Source organism: Felis catus, chromosome A3, assembly GCF_018350175.1.
Source record: "Felis catus isolate Fca126 chromosome A3, F.catus_Fca126_mat1.0, whole genome shotgun sequence".
NCBI lineage: Eukaryota > Metazoa > Chordata > Mammalia > Carnivora > Felidae > Felis > Felis catus.
In genome coordinates, this window is record NC_058370.1 from 5,391,701 (window position 1) to 5,405,496 (window position 13,796).

Consider the following 13,796-nt stretch of genomic DNA (forward strand, 5'->3'; position numbering starts at 1 on the left):
ACACATCGGCTTCATCGTTACGGGCGGCGGAGTTGAGGCTCCACAGTGTGGCCAACCCCGGCCTCCTGGCTCACGTGTGGCCCAGCGAGCCCCGGCCTTCTAATAAAGCCTTGAGTGCGCAGAATCAAGGTCACTGGGTCCCCGGCACCCACGGGCTTTGCCATCAGCAGAGCATCTACTTCAGGGGCCTCCTAGATTTCACCTTTCCTGTCTGGGCTCGGTTGGCACGGGACATCTGGAGTGGGGAACGCGTGCAGGCCCGCTGGACCCCGGAGCCCCGCCGGAGCTCAGTCTCCGGCTCCCTCCGCGGTGATCTGTCTTCTGGAGGAATTTCCCCACCTGTCTGTGGCCCCGGCACAGGGAGTGTCAGAGGTAAGGAGCCTCAGAGGCAAAGAGTAAGAGGAAACACGCCGTATTGGTAGAGGCCCAAGGAGTCAGGAGGCGGCCGGCCAGGAAAGGCATCCTCATTTCTGGAATATTCTTGGGGAGTCCGGCGGCGGTGGGACAAAAACCACAGCGGCTCCACGGGCGCGTCTCAGCAGGATCGCAGACCCGAGGGGGCCGCACACATTCTTATGCGTGCAAAACAAAACAGGTCCCTGGGGCGGGAGGAAGCCCCCGGCCATCCCAGGGAAGATGCTCCGTTTCGCGGAGCAGGGCGTCCAGACGGGGCTCCTGTGCCGCACACGCGGGCCACCGCTGCTTCACAGGGACCCCGCCACACTTGGATCGGCGCGCGACATCCGGGTTTTCTTGCATTTTTCTAGTTTACAATCGCAGGTGCATTATACGCTTGCCGGAACAAGTCAGGCGACCGAAACGCGCACGGAGCAAGCTGGTGCATCCCACGCCGCCTCCTACCCGGCTACCGGTCCGCACCCCTTCTCTGCGGCCCCACAAACACCGCTTGCGCCCCCCCCCGCCCCCGCCAATGCGACCGTGCAATAGGCGCCATTCAAAACCGTTTTCCCTTAAAAACCCACAGCGGCATCTCTCCGCCTCCGTCCACGTGGCTCCCACTTGTGACTCTCGGTAGCGGCAAATGTTCGCGACATTCCCCGTGTCTGAAATAACATTTAGGTTGTTTCGGGTGTTTTGGTTTTTCGGTCTGGGGTTTTTTTAACCACAAATCACCCTGCCATCCACATCTATGCCTGCGGGTGTGAGACCCAAAACATCCACCCCCTGTAATTGGCCTGGGCATCACCCCATCTGATGGAGGCAGCCCCCAACCCCCCCCCCTCCCGGGGCGGCTGGGGGGCAGTGGGCAGCCAGAGGAGGACGGCCCGGAGGAGAGACACGCGGGTGGCCACGTTCCCACGCTTTTATTTCTCTAAGATCCGTTGGCACAGCGGCCATTGCTGGGTTAAGGGGTGCACACTTGCCTTTGAATATAAGTCGCTAGACTATTTTTTTTTTCCGCAAACGAGGATACAAAGACCTCACGGTGCCCGGTGTGCAGGAAGGGGGTGGGGCTGAGGAGGTCAAGGGCCTCAGCGGGACAGGAGCTGTGGATTGTGCCCACGGAGCAGGAAGCAGCTTTCTTTGCAAAGATGGGTGGTGTATTAGCCGCGCAGAGGACGGCAAGACCGACGCAGTGAAGGGTCCCTTCCAGCCACTCACGTGCCACCCGGTGGGGGGGGTCGCACAGGGGCCAGCCCAGCCAGTGCCCGAGGACAATGCTGTGTTTGTCACAGGTAATTGCCGTTTAGAGTCTTTGGATCTTTTCAAATGGGCCGCTGCAAATTCCTTATCGGTATGTATTTGAAAGGATGCCGTGAGCCCACAAAGTTTGGGAGCCGCGTTCTAGGTCAGCCCTGCATGATGGAAACATACAGCAAGCCACATTGAAAAATTTCCAGTAATCCCATTTTATTTTTTTTATTTTTAAAAAAAATTATTTTTTTAACGTTTGTTTATTTTTGAGACAGAGAGAGATAGAGCATGACCGGGGGAGGGTCAGAGAGAGAGGGAGACACAGAATCTGAAACAGGTTCCAGGCTCTGTGCGGTCAGCCCAGAGCCCGACGCAGGGCTCGAACTCACGGACCGCGAGATCGTGACCTGAGCCGAAGTCGGACGCTTAACCGACTGAGCCACCCGGGCGCCCCTCCAGTAATCCCATTTTAAAAAGAAAAGGAAAAAGCAAAAAGAAACAGGTGATATTAACTTTAAGGATATATTTAATTTAACGCGATGTATTCAAAATGTTAGCCTGTCAACATGGAAGCAAATTATTGATGTTTTCACTTTCTTTGTAAATACCAAGCCTCTGAAGTCCACTGTGTGTCTTACAATTGCTTCAGGGCTCTCTTCCGACCAGCACGTTTCACGTTGCCATAGTGGACAGTTCTAGAAGCTTCTGGGGTTAGAAGACAGCCACATCCGTCCCTTCAGCGTGCATTTACTGAGAAGCTGCGATCTGCTGCACAGGCTTCGGGTGCGAGAAGGAAAGTCACCTTCCCTGTCTCCCCGGGGGTTGGCGTGCCTGTGACAGGGTAAGTGACCCCGCGGCCCCATGAACCCCGGCTGGGTGCTCCCAGCACCCACTGACAAGCTTCCACAGTGGGAGGGAAGGTCCCCGTCACCCCCAAAGAGATCAGTTATCGAAGAGCCTTTTCTTACACGGAATAAAGATCAGCCTCTTTTCACCCACTGACGGTGGCACAAGGAATAAGCCTGTTCCTTCCTCACGGACAGTCACTCATCCGTTCGTCATCCGTGCCTCGACCAGCGTCTGTCGAGCACCCGGAACCTGCCAAGCTCCATTCCAGGTGCTAGAGATACAGCTGTGAACAAAACAGACCCGGTCCCTGGGCCGGCAGCTCGGAGGTGAACTGGGCAAACATACAAGGAGGCGATTACAAGTCCCCAGGAGGCAGGGCGGTGGGAGGCCCGAGGAGAGGGGCCGAACTCGACCCAGCTCAGCAGGCTTGCCAGACGGACCCTTGGGCTGAGGCTTGGGAGAGGGGGGTAGGTGTTGGGAGGGTGTGGAGGAGGAGGAGTGGCTCGGGGCCGAGGGAACAGCAAACCCTAGGGTCCAATGGGAGCGGGGACCCCTGGACGACCGGCACGTCCTTCCAGACGCGGGATGCTGCTGGAGAGCAAGGGGCACAGGATGAGGTGGAAGGCATCCAGAGGGCCTGTGCGGGCTACCTACGGTATGCGAAGGTGTCTGGAATGTTCTAGAGGCTCTCCCAAAGGCATCGAGGAATGCTTGAAGATATCGCCTCCTACGACCTTACTCAAGTCGCTTTTCCTTCCCCACTTCCCATTCTCTCCTCGAATAATGGGAAACTCACACCCTCAGCGCTCTCGTCTTTCCATTTGGGCCAGTTTGCACCAGAGCGGGAACCCCGGCCCCAGGCTTCTCTGAGGGGTTCTGAGGTGACAGATTGAGGTGTACGAAGCGGACACAGAAGAGGGTCACCACCCTCCTCACTGGTGTCCCCACAGATCCCCACCCCCACCCCGGGCTCTTCTCGCAAGCACAAGGGCCACGTCCCTTCCCTTCCCGTCACCCTTGGTGAGGCCAGCCAGGCTTGCGTGGTCAGCCTCCCCTGCTCCCCTGCCTTCCTCTCGTCCCCACCACTTTCCCGCCGGGCTGGCCGTCTTCATTTTCCCTGGAGGTCTTTGCACATGCTGTTCCCTCTTCCTGGAATGCTCTTCCCCACTCCCTTCCCCCTTTGCAGACTGGCTCCTGGATGGCCTTCAGATGTCAGCGAAGCTGCCTTTGCAACGCGGCTCACAATTTGTCATAATTTTTTGTTTGTTTCTGTTTATCGTCTGTCCCCTCACGCGCACACAAGAGACCGGGAGTTCTTGCCCTGGCTCCCCAGCATCTAGAACCGCGCTCAGCACAGAGAGGCACCCAGCAGACCTGCGCTGAAGGAATAAATGAAGTTTTAAAACTTCCCGAGCCACGTTCTCCTCGTGTTTAAAGTGGCCATGGTGATGTCCCCCCTCCCCAGGGCTTTCAGGGGGACGAATGTAGAGTTCTCGGAGTGAGCTCGAGCTGGTGGGGACTGTGCGGTGGCCGCCAGCCCTCAGGTCCCCCCTTCCCCCCATGACACCTAGCAGGACGCTGAGAGGGAAATTCCGGATGCACACCTGGGCCACAGCTCGGGCCCCTTTACAGAGGACGCGCTGCCGTGAGGCTGACAGCACCTGAGCTCCACCCAGCTCTCAGCGAGCCCCTGGCTGGAGACAGTGCCCAGGAGATGGTGGTGGCTGTTATTAAGTGTCCCGCTCCCTGGCTTGGCTGGAAGTCCCCGGAGGCAGAGCTAGAGGCCAAGCTCGGGGCCAACACCCAGCCGAGCAGTGCTGTCCCTGGGGAAGCCGGCCTGATGGGGGACAGGGGACAGCAGTTACGGAGCTTCACGGGGTGGGGGGGCCTCCTCGGAGGGTTAAGAAGACACAGGTGGCTGCTCGGTCGGGGAAGAGGTGCCCAGAGAGGCCGCAGGGATCCCCGCCCCTGGGACCCGTCTGCCCCAGGACGGGGGAGAGAGTGGCTCGTCCCCTCCCCCTCCCCCTCCCCCTCTGCTGTGGGGGCTGGCGGCTCCCCCACACTTTCAGGGTGTGCGGCTCAGCCGCTTTGGGGTGGCCACTGGAGAGACTGGAGCATCTCAGCCTCCTCTCTAGTAAACCTGGGCCCCACGTGGCTGCAGGCCCCACCACCGAGGCCCAGGTGCCAGCTGTGCCAAACCTCAGTGGGGGTGGGGCCCGGGGAGGCGCTGAGGTGCGGGGATGCGACAACAGAGGCGGCTGGTGCTTTACGGGCCTGGGAACGGAATGGTCCTTTGCTGGGGAAGGCAGCCGAGGCCCAGGGAGCAAGTAAGGCCACGTGGAAGCTGGCTGCGCCCTCCCGGTACCGGCTGCACGGTTACCCAGGCCGCTGCCTCCAGGGCAGGCCACATGGTCAAGCCCCGTGGTGCCAAGTTGTTGGAAAAAATAAATAAACAAGTATCTGTTTATATTAACAACAGCGCCCAGCATGTAAAAAGCACCATGTAAGAGGGGCGCCCGGGGGGCTCAGTCGGTTGAGCGTCCGGCCTTGGCTCAGGTCACGATCTCGCGGTTGGTGAGTTCGAGCCCCACGTCGGGCTCTGTGCTGACAGCTCGGAGCCTGGAGCCTGCTTCGGATTCTGTGTCTCCCTCTCTCTCTGCCCCTCCCCCACTTGCACTCTGTGTGTGTCTCTCTCTCTCTCAAAAATGAATAAACGTTAAAATTTCTTTTTAAAAAGAAACCCCACATGAGAGTTTGTGAATAAGCAAATAACTACTATGGGTATTTTACCTAGATCTAAAATGGCGTGCACGGTTCCTGGTTTGTGTGTCATTTGGTTTCTTCGATTCGTCTTTGGCCAGAGTCGCACAGCTGTCTGCCTGCTCCCTTTCCCTCCCCCACACTCCGGCGGGATGGGGAGGGAGAGCGCCCCAGCCGAGGAGGGACGAGAGACGAAGACGATGACACGGCCCCTGTCCGACGGAGGGCCAGCCCCACACCTGCCCTCAGCTTCCGCCCTCAGTCTCTGTGGCTGCTGCAGGGACAGCTCTGTGATTCCAGAACCGGGACTAGGGCAGAAAAGTGTCGCTTAAAAATCAAGTAAGACAGGAGAGCTCATTTATGCTGAGGCGACGGTATTTTCCCAAGCTGCCTGCAGGACAGAACAATAAAAAATTTATCCTTAATAGCATTTTGCTGAATTTTGCCACAGGAGATCGCTTCGCCGCCACCGGGGTTGGGAAAGGTTCTCGTCTGCCGTGCACATCCCCTTCCCCAGCCAGCCTCCGGCCTCCCCGCCTCCTCGGGGGACACTGCGCAGCCAGCCTGCCTCCTTCCCTTCCTGCCTCCACCCCAGGGACACGTCTGGACACTGGTCACTCCGCCCCACGGAGCTCCAGCTCCGGGAAGGGGGAGAAAAAAACCCAGATAGTCCATAATCAGCTGCTTCTTCCTTTCCCCTCCTCCCCCCCCCCCCCCGTAGACGTGTGAGAAGGCAGAAAAAAGAGGGCAAAGCAAATCCAAGCAGTCGGTAAACTTAATTTCCTAAAAGCAAGTGTAGGAAAAGATGCTAAAAATTGGGGGTGCGGGCGGCAGGGGGAGGCAGGTCGCGGAGCAAACCCCAGAACGGTATAGGATGTGGAGGAAAAATGGTCACTCACTCAAAGATCAACAAGGCATTTTACATAAATGCATAAAGAAAAATCTGGAAGGATGCCCTTCAAATTTTTCACGGTGGTTTCTCTAGGATGGGACCTGACCTGGGAGAAAGGGAACAGGAGTCTGCTCTTTTTTTGTTTGTTTTAATTAAACACATTAAAAGAGAACCTCCCCTCAGATTAAAACATTAAATTTAAACAGTGTTATACCGGGGCGCCTGGGTGGCGCAGTCGGTTAAGCGTCCGACTTCGGCTCAGGTCACAATCTCGCGGTCCGTGAGTTCGAGCCCCGCGTCGGGCTCTGTGCTAACAGCTCAGAGCCTGAAGCCTGTTTCAGATTCTGTGTCTCCCTCTCTCTCTGACCCTCCCCTGTTCATGCTCTGTCTCTCTCTGTCCCAAAAATAAATAAAACGTTAAAAAAAAATAAAAAAAACCCAAAACAGTGTTATATCATCCGTTGGCGGCTATGTGGGGAATCGCCGTCCACGCCAGTAAAAGCGTGTATTGATGCAGTCACTTTGGAAGATGAATCTCCAGCATCTGGGGGAAATTCCAGCAGTCAGCACCTCCGTTTTTCCGAGGGTTGGGCAGTGAAGATCGCGGGTAAGGACATCTGTCGCGGGGCTGTTTATAACAGCACCAACGGACACCTTCCAAGTCCCTCGGTAGGGGACTGGCAAAATAAACCATGGGGTGTCCACACCGGGACCTCCGGTGCAGCCTTTAAAAGCACGAAGCAGAGGTACAGGTCCTGACGCAGAAAGTTCTCCACGACAAGAGCATTCCAGAACGATCCTCACAATACGACACACCATGGGCTCTCTATGGGCACAGGGGTGTCGGGGGCCGGGGAAGCAGAGAAACAGCCCCGGAAGGAAATACACCAGCACGATCCCCGTGGGCGGTGGCCACCGCGCGGCTCTCCAGGTCCTTCTGACCCAGCCCGCTTCCCGGCCGCCTTGAAGTTGGGCAGGGTCATGTGACCGTTCCTGGCCAATCAGGGTGAGCAGGTGGTCCTGGGGCTGCCCCCAGGCCGCTTGCCAACTGATACGGGGCCCTCTCCCCGAGCTCTTGGGCGCCGGCACGACAGCCAGCCACATTGGAGGTGGCGGCCTCCGCCAACCGCAGCGCACTGAGCAGATCCCACTCCCAACCCAGATGTACCTACAGCCTTCAGCCTCGCAGACCCGGGTTCCTTGCGGTTACCCCCGTGTTTCCGAATGACGCCGTCTCCCCGACGGGCGCCCAGCGTCACCCCCAGGAAAAAGCTTAGGGGTGGGGCACTTGAGACAAAGGGCACCTGCCCGCCTGCCCGCCCCTGTTGGCTCCGGTTCCCTGCCTCCACCCAGGGCTGCCTCCTCACGGTTCCCAGTAAGCACCACGTGACTGAGAGCAAGGCCTGGTCCTCGACGGCATCCCAGGGCCAAGCACTCAGTAGGGGCTCGGTCCACATCGGCGCAGGAAATCAACGACAAGAATTCTCAGAAACGTTGGTCCCGGATGAAGGCAGAACCCCCCCCCCCCACCACCACCCATGACGATTCTTTCTCTAACGGTGGCAGAGGGTGCTGGCCGCCTCCCCGTAGCCACGTTCCTGGCCTCCCTCCGGAGCAGGCGAACCCTCGGCTAGTGGACCACGTGCCCCAGCCGCCCTTGCAGCTCAAGCGACACGAGGTGAGTCTGAACACTGCGATTGTAACTTGGGGAGGAGGGGCTCCTCGAGGGGGAGATGGGCAGCGGCGGGTGCCCCTTTCCGCCCTGTCCCCTGTCCTCAACCGGGTTCTCCCGCGAGCCGACTCCTGAGTCGAAAACTCAATGCGAATGACGTTTTGCAGGGTCAAGGTCATGCGGTGTGGAGGTGAGTCCAAGGAAGGGAGCCAGCACAGGGCACGTGGATGAGCAGGTTACAGCTGGGGGCAGTCGGAGCTCAGCCCCGCTGGACCTTGCAGAGCACGCCTCTCGGATTCCAGCCCCCCCACGCCACCCCCCACCCGAGAGGCAGGACTGGGGTGTGGACCCACTCTCAGATATTCACTGGCTCTCATTCACCATGAAGGGTGGTTTCCAGGCCACTCCCAGCTCACCCCCCACCCCCACCAGCCGGGAGCAAACCTTCCGGCAAAGTCACAGGGGCTTGCTTGCACGCCCTCAGCAGGTGCAGGAATAGTGACAGTCCACAGCAGCTGTTGCACACCCAGCCCCCTTCTTCCTGCCCGGAACACGAACGTGTTGTCCGGAGTTCCGGCAGCCACATTAGACCAGAAGGCAAAGGGGAATGGAGCTGTGAGCTCGCCCTCTGCGGGCTGCGTGGTGCCTTATGAAATCAGAGCACAGAGGACCGGCGCGGAGATGCGCAGAGGCCTCCCGGCCGCGACGGACTGGGCCTGCATCCGGCTCTGCCACTTCCCAGCCGCGCAAGCCAAACGTGTGACTTCAGTTCTTGGTTTTCTCATCTGTGAAGGGACAATAATGCCCACGCCGACCTCATCAGGGTTCTTGTCCACTCTTTCAACAAATAGTTACCGGGCCCCTGCTGTACTACATGCTGGGCCCTGTGCTATTTCTGAGGAAACAGCCGGGAGGAAATAAAACCAACGAGCTGTCCACCCCCCCCCCCCACCCCGGCCCAAGGCAGCACAGTCTGGGGAGGGGACAGGCATCCGCCACATTGCCAGATGCACAAATATCAAAGTGTGATTGTGACCAAGGCCACACACAAGGACCTGTGATAGAAGTTTGACCTTGTCACATGCAAAGGTCCTGTGGTTGAAATGATTCAGCATGCTAAACAATGCCAGTACACACTGAATGAGAGCCTTACTAGTATTTCCTTGGACCGATGCCAGGAAACATTTGAATCAGCTGAGAAACTTCTCTCTCTCTCTCTTTCTCTCTCTCGTTTTTTAATTTTTTTTTTACATTTATTTATTTTTGAGAGACAGAGCCCAAGTAGGGGAGGGGCAGAGAGAGAGGGAGACACAGAATCAGAATCCGGTTCCAAGCTCTGAGCGGTCAGCACAGAGCCCGACACGGGGCTCGAACTCACGAACCGTGGGATCATGACCTGAGCCGAAGTCCCACGCTCAACCGACTGGGCCCCCCAGGCGCCCTGAGAAACGTCTCTTGTCGCAACTCGGCACGCCACAACTCTGGCTTTGTCTTCCAGCGCGGGGTCTGCCTGTGAAGAGAAATGGGCTGGTCACTCATTCTTGTTTTTGTTTTTGGTTTTTCAGTACTCGAGTTCGTCAACATACAGCGTGGCCCTGGTTTCAGGAGTAGGACCCAGGGATTCATCCCTTCCGTACGACGCCCAGCGCTCATCCCGACACGTGCCCTCCTGAATGCCCATCCCCCATCCGGCCCGGCCCGCACCCGCCTCCCCTCCGGCACCCCTCAGTTTGTTCTCTGTATTTAGGGGCCTCTCGTGGGTTTTCTCCGCCTCTGTTTTTATCTTCTGTGTCCTTCCCTTCCCCTAAGTTCATCTGTTGATTCACTCCTTCTCCTTGATAGGCGTTTCTTATTCTAAACAAACGTGGCTGGCGTTCCCGTCTGATAGAAGCTTCTGGTTAAGATGCGACAGGCCTGAGCTGTGCAGGCCGGTGCCAGGAGGTTTCCCCCGCAGCCCCCCAGGCACTGGCGCCCCTGCCTTATCCTGAGCTCGCCCGGCACGCCTGTGCGGAGGGGGGGGGAAGCCAGCCAGACTTTTGCAAGGGGACACTTTTTTTTTTTTTCTCTCGTTGCAGTTATTCTGAGGATCAGAAACGGGGGCTTGGGATGTTTCCTTCGAAGCTTTTCCCAGATTCCAGAGAGTTTTAGGCAAACCCAGGGCTCCAGGAAGCCACGGGGCGCCCGCACTTTTCCAGACATCAGCTGAAGGGGCGCAAACATCCTGAAACCTAATGTAAACTTGGCATTCGGAGTCTCCACGTGAAACGGGAGGCCGGCTGGCCCCAGAGGCAAACAGAGACTGCATTTACATGTCGCCCCCACGACCTCATTTCTAAATTCAAACAAGGTAATGTCTCCCATAATGGGCTGTCGGGGCCTCCGTGCCCTGAGAACGCATATTTTATCATCGCCTTGTTGGGTCAGGATTCTGGAAGCGCTCATCAACCACCTGACAAAGCATCAAGGCGTCCCCTCGAAATGTTGTCACCAGCTGTGAGCCCAGCGCCATGGGTCCGGGGGGAGGGGGGCGGTTGGGGACAACACCCGACACAGGTCCATCTGCCCACAGCCCCGACCTTGGCCCGTCCTGGGGTCAACCCGGTGTTTACCCGGCCTACCTCGGGCAAGATGCTCGGGGCAGCGGGGCCAGGGCGGGCGGGCAGGAGAACCGCCTCCTTCCCTACCAAGGCCCAAGCTCCAGAAGGTGTCTCTGAGGCTCCCCACACTTGACTACTGGGGTCCCTGAGGCCCCGCAAGGGGAAGGACGTGGCCAAGGTCACAAAGCAAGTCAGAGCGCAGCCAAGAAGAGGAGAAAAAGCTCTCGCCTTCTCTCTACATCCACGGGCCAACCGGGGCCAGCCTGGGCTCACCTTTCAGGACCTGGCTCCGGTCTTACCTCTGCAGGGGCTCTTCCAGACTCTTCGAGCAGCGGTTAGGGCCCCGGGTTCCAGCCTCCAACTCGCTCCCACCACATCACGGACCTCTGGAGACTTACCCATCCCCCACGACACAAACCCCACTCTGGCAAGGCACTGCGAGGAAGCCAGCGGGGCTGGCCGTCGTGAGCACGGGGCCCGGCAGCAGGAGGTGAGGTTGGGCGCGTGGGGCGTCCTGGGGAGCCAGGTCCTGCCCGTTTTAAGAGCAGTGGGAACACTGCGGTGTTTTGAACGGAGGTGCGACCTGTACTGTAAAGCATGGTGGGGTGAAGACAGGAGTAGGGAGACCAGGGACAGGCCCCTGCCGTGATCCAGGTGGGAGAATCAGGTGGCCTGGCCAGGGGAGGGGCAGTGGACATGGGCATGCGTAGTGTAATCTCTGCAGGTTTGAATTTCCTGTCCTTTCGGCGGATCACGGCGCCCGCCTCACCCCCAGCCCCCGTGGCCCGGCACCCTCAGGAGGCCGTCCTGGAAAGAGGCCAGGAGGGAGGGAGCAAGGCTCTCCTGCACGGAGCCCTGACCCAGGACAGAGCTCCGGGAAAGGAAGGTAACTGGTTGTTTCTGTCCCGAGGAGAACATGCCGTGACCGTGAATCTTCATTCGGCTGTCCCCAAAGTGACAAACATCCCCCAGCGTCCATGCTGCTGCCTCCCCGGCAATTTCTCTGTTTACAGGATGTCTGGGGTGTCTAGACAGGCTGGGGTGGGGTGGGGGGAGTCAGAGAGTGGAGTCCCAAGGCAGTTCTCAGACGGCACACGGCTATTTCTGCACAGAACAGCTAAAACCAAAAGACTGAAATCTGCCTCTGCCTGGAGAGTTCATTAAATAGAAATATGCTTAATTCTTTCCTTTTTTATCAGTTGACGGCTTCCAACAGATAAAGCTTATTTTATTTAAGCTTTCACACACCCGGCGAGATAAATATCCCTGAATTCCTGTCTTCACAGGGGGAAAAAAAAAATTAAAAACGGATGGAGTCAGAATCTTGAGTAGGGTTCTGGAAGCTGGACCAAAGGGTGGACCCACGCGATTGGGTCGGAGTTAGATCAACCCCAGGACGTGGTGGTGTGGAGGGAGGGGCTGGTCCCTGCAAAGGGCATGAGAGAAACTGCTGGCAAGGATTGTTCTAGAAAGGACACCCACCGACTTCTGGTCCAGAGGGACCCTCAAAGTCAGGTTTGGAGGAGACCTCGTCCGTACACGCAGACGGCTGTGGGTTCAGTCCCGGCCTGGCCACCCTCGAGCTGCAGAAATGTGAACATGTCACTTTGCTTCCTTGTGCCTCAGTTTCCTGAACTAGAATTCAACAAGCTCTCAGGCATAATCTCTGCACAAGCCCCTGTCACAGAGTGCGCGTGCCGTCCCTCCCCAGGGCTCCAGGGGAAGGCATCTGGGGTAGATTCGTCCTGCCCGCGGCACCTGGGCCCTGACCTCCCTCCACATCCAGCCTGAGCCCACGCGCCTCCCCACAGACCCAGATGCATTTGGCAGGTCTACGTGCTGGGGAAGCGAGGGGCTGAGCAGCCACGATCGATGCTGACCAGGAGTTTGTTAACGGGATACCCAGGGGCTCAGGAACCAGCCGGTCGGAAGGACACCTGGGCTCCAGAGGGCCTGGGACAAATGGCGATTTAACCATGGGGTTGCTGAGTGAGGCCGGTGCCCGCAGCGGCTGCCAGCCTGTCCCTCCCCGGGCTGTCAGGGCAGGACCCAGGACCCCCCCCCCCCAGTTTCCACCTTGGACTGTCAGCACTGGGCCCAGGACCTCCAACTCACACCCTGGGCCGTCCTCGAGGAAATGACGGGGGACATCAGATCCAAATCACAGGGAGAACCCAACCAGTAAGATTGGGGGGCCAGAAAGTTCCAGAAAGAGGGAGCCGCAGGGCACAGGTTGTGAGGGGGGATAAGTCCAGCCTGAGTGAAGGCCCACAGACACTAGGGTGCAGGGGGGGGGACTGGGACCCCGGCACATTAGGAGGGGGGTGGGAGAGATGGGGGGGTGGGCAGGCCCGCGGGTGGGGGGAGGGGTGCTTTCTCCGGGGCCACACGAGGAGCCACCAAGCCATTTGCAGCAGAGGGTGTGACACGGTAAGTTGTCACATTTTGAAAAGATCACTGTGGCTTCAAGTTCTTTCCAGCTCAGTCTTTGATGCTAATTGGCATTTAGCGCCTACTGTGGGTCCAGCTGTGGCCCAGGAGAGGCCGGGAAGTGAGACTGGACAGCAGCCACGATCAGGGCACTGGGGCCGGCTGCCCCGAGGCAGCACCTGCAAGGACCCCCCCCAGGCAGTCTGCCCCCCCCCCTTCCCCGGCTCTGTAAACAATCCCACCTCCCCAGGGACAGGCACTCGGGTGGTGTCTTGATTCCCAGGGCCCACGGGAGGGAGTCCCCCCCAAGAGGAGAGGCAATCACGGGGTGAGGCAGAGGAAGGTGGCGCCCCGCCTTCCCCACCTGTCGGGGCGGGGGCAGCTCCGCGGGTTCTCGGGGGCCCCCCCGGGAGGCCCAGGTGCTCGCTGCCTGGCAGACAAACCCCAGAGTCATCCGTTGGCCGCCAGATCAAAAGCAGAACCGAGTTCAGGCAGCTTCTCGTAAGGGGTTTATTTCTAATTAATTCCTCGCTGGCACATGTAGGATCTGCACTTTCTCTCCCTCCTGGCTCTTCCAACCCGTGCATATTTCAGGGCCTGACAGCTTTCCTCGTGCTAAATATAAATCATGTCGTAAGCCGAGAGTTCGGCGGGAGTCGGTGGTCTTTGTCCCAAGCGTCCCTGGTGACTCTCCCCTTCTGCTGCTTGCTGGCCCCACCGTCATCACCCAGGCCCCCCACAGACCCGAGCGCGGTGTTGTCTGTCCAGCCTCCATCCCCCCTCCTCTGGGAGCAGCGCCCCATTTTCCTTTGGGGAGTGGAGCTGACCCCACATGTGAGTCTCAGGGTGGCTCCTGGTCCCGACATGATCAGTCAGAACACTGGGTCCCTCCAGGCACAGTGATCGGCTCAGGGCTGCTGTCATCACCCACAGAGGCCAG

At 58.6% G+C, this 13,796-nt stretch overlaps 1 long non-coding RNA gene across 5 annotated transcripts; it reads left to right on the forward strand.

Annotated features, from left to right (window-relative positions):
* Positions 1-6,993: 6,993 nt before the first annotated feature.
* LOC123384255 lies at positions 6,994-11,606 on the forward strand. 5 transcript variants are annotated; one of them, XR_006595021.1, is made up of 4 exons: positions 6,994-7,835; positions 7,997-8,019; positions 9,905-10,916; positions 11,151-11,606. It is a non-coding gene; the product is annotated as an uncharacterized LOC123384255 (long non-coding RNA). The 5 variants fall into 5 exon arrangements; XR_006595018.1 differs by lacking the exon at positions 7,997-8,019 and having other exon boundaries at positions 9,395-10,176; positions 10,254-10,916; XR_006595020.1 differs by lacking the exon at positions 7,997-8,019 and adding an exon at positions 9,395-9,462.
* Positions 11,607-13,796: the final 2,190 nt, after the last annotated feature.